The following is a 2,971-nucleotide window of genomic DNA, read 5'->3' as shown; positions in this document are numbered from 1 at the left end:
ATACAATCTCAGAGATGACTGTCCTCTGGGGAGGAGTTGAAGGTGTCGGAGAAGCCTGGCTCTGGGCAGCCAAGAATGATTCCATCAAGGCACTTAATCTGGCCACTTCCTCTTTCAGCTCGCGGTTTTCTTGTTCTAGATGATCCATCAGTCTTGAAATGTTGGCTCTGGTGTAGTACCGGTGAGTCAGCTTGTCTTCAAAATAAATGAAGAACACAGAGTTAGACCACAGGACAAGAAGTCGGGAACAAAACCTGCTTGTGCACATGATGCATGCAATGCTCGTGCATATGATTTGTTTTTATTTCAAAGGAGCTCTTAGGGTTTTATTCGCAAATTTTTGGAAATATTAAACATTTATCACATATGGAAATATCTCATCAAATAGTATCAGGGAAAAGAAGTACAACATTGTCAATCATATACAAGAGAAAAGGAAAATAATCATCCTATGGATCCCTAGAAACAATCGTCTAAAGCTCGGGACACAGGGAGATAGGATGCATGAAGCCTCTTCACCTCCCTCTCGTAGGATGCCTCCATATCTGCCTTCTCCTTGGCGAGTCGGTCGTACTTCCTCTTCCAAAACTTGGAAGACTGAGGAAGCAGAGAAGTCCATGCATCATTAGGATCATCAATAACCTGATGTTCGAGGAACTCTATCAAAGCATCCTTCTCCTTGATCTGCTGAAGCAACTCCTCCCTTTCACGGATCCAAGCACGTGATTGGTCTTCGTCTCTCAACTCCTCTACTCCTTGATTAGGGAGGGTTGAAGGCCCAGCCATAACCAAAGGTGTAGGTCTCGGGTACTCGTAAGGCATGAGATACTCAGACGCTCTCTTCCTAACCCAAGCGGTGTAAGGCTCCATGGCAACATAATTCTTAGGACTCAACTCTTTCCTTCCTTTCCTATGAATCTTGCGCCAAGCGCGGACCATTCTGCCCTTCAAGCCTTGGGGATCTTTACCCTCCTAAAAGAACACACCCTCTAACAGAATGTTATTGGGTTTATCCTTTAGGGGGAACCCAAGCTGACGACGTGCCAAAACAGGGTTGTAGTTAATCCCACCACAGGTACCAAGAAGAGGTACATTGGAGAATTCACCACAAGAGTCAATAATCTGTACACCATCATACACGCGGTTATACCAAGAGATATCATCATTAGTGAGAGACATGAGTCTCGTGGACCACCGTAGACATCCCTTGTTCTCCTTGAAGGCGACCGTTTGCGGTAAGTGAGAAATAAACCACTTATACAATAGAGGCAAACAGCACACAATGGCACCACCACCCTTTGCATTCCTCAGATGCATAGAGAAATAGGTATCACCCAACAGAGTCGGAACGGGATTAAGAGTAGAGAAAATCCTAGTAGCGTTCACATCCACAAACTTGTCGATGTTGGGGAACAACACTAATCCATAGATGAGAAGTACAAATATGGCTTCAAAGGCATCCTCACTTATGGCTTTCCCATATACAGTAGCTTAAGCAATGAGGAACTCAGAAGGGAGACCTTGAATTCCACCTTTGGTAGTCATATGAGCACCAACCAGAGATTCATCTATGTGCAACATGTCTGCTATCTCTTGAGAAGTAGGAAAACTCTCCAAGCCACTGAACGACAACTGGTCTAGAATCGGTATACCCACAAGGTAGGCATACTCCTCAAGTGTAGGCAAAAGCTGGAAATCCGGAAATGTGAAGCAACGATACAAAGGATCATAAAACTGTACCAATACACTCATCAACCCTTCGTCCACCTGAGTAGTCAGAAGAGGAAGAAGCTTCCCAAAACGAGCCTTGAAACCCAAAGGATTTAATACATAGGATGTCAAGTTCCTTAGCTCTTTCAAATCTGGTTGTCTGAAACTGTACTTCTTTGTATTCCTTCTTTGTCTTTCCATGTCTGAAAATTTTGCAAATAAACCCCTTAAGTTCTTTGAAAAATTTCTTCATTAATGATGATATGGATGCAAATGAATGCATGAATGCAATAATCACACTCAAGGATCAAGCAAAGCACACCAAACAAAAGTCATGGGATGGATCATATTATCCCTAATATCAATCATCCATTTTGGTGGATTATGGTTTACACCTTATCAACACCCAAGTTCCATTGATATTAAGGATACATGAACGTATCAACCATGAATCAAGGGTTTGTTGCAAGTCACGAGCATGGGGTCTCGGTTAAGAACCACCCAAAGGGAATGTACTAGGGTTTAAACCTGCCAAACATGTTCTACAAGAGGTTCCCATAGTCATCATCCCATCTTTCGGATATTATCGGAGAAACGACTACTCGTATTCCAAAAATATTCTCAAGAGAGACTCTTATGAGTGTAGTATCGCGTAATGATCGTATCAAATCTTACACTTGAACAACTTTTGCACTACATCCTAAGAATAGGCCAAGATGGGCTTGGTAAACTAAGGTCCTTGGCTTCTAAGGTCTATATTAGAAAGAGTAATGTCTAACCACAACTTACTTGTGTGACATTATTGATCCCAACATGACCTTCACCAAGTGAATGGGCTTACAAGTCAACTTGTTAAGGAATAACTCCACACAAGTCAACAAGACTACGCCATTCTCCTATCCTAAGTGCACTCGAGTCCGGGTATAGAACTCATCTCACAAAGATCACCAAGCATACAAGGAATTAATATCAAGCAATTCAATCATTACATACAATACAGTAATCCCAAATTGCACAAAAAATATGTCACAAGACAATACAATACAACAAGTATGAAAAGTAGGCAAAACCCACTAGGCAAAGGTCCCCAGCTGAGTCGCCACTTTTCTGTAGCGGGGTATTCATTACCATTAGAGATATTGACTAAATCCAAGGTAAATCATACAAGTCGAGTCACCACCGCACTTCTATTTATCCAAAGGAATGGTTAGAAAGCGAACAAAAACCTAATAGTTTTAACAAAAACTAGTAAAAGAAAACA

This window comes from Lathyrus oleraceus, chromosome 6, assembly GCF_024323335.1.
Source record: "Lathyrus oleraceus cultivar Zhongwan6 chromosome 6, CAAS_Psat_ZW6_1.0, whole genome shotgun sequence".
Taxonomy (NCBI): Eukaryota; Viridiplantae; Streptophyta; class Magnoliopsida; order Fabales; family Fabaceae; genus Lathyrus; species Lathyrus oleraceus.
Note: the sequence above shows the minus strand (reverse complement) of the source record.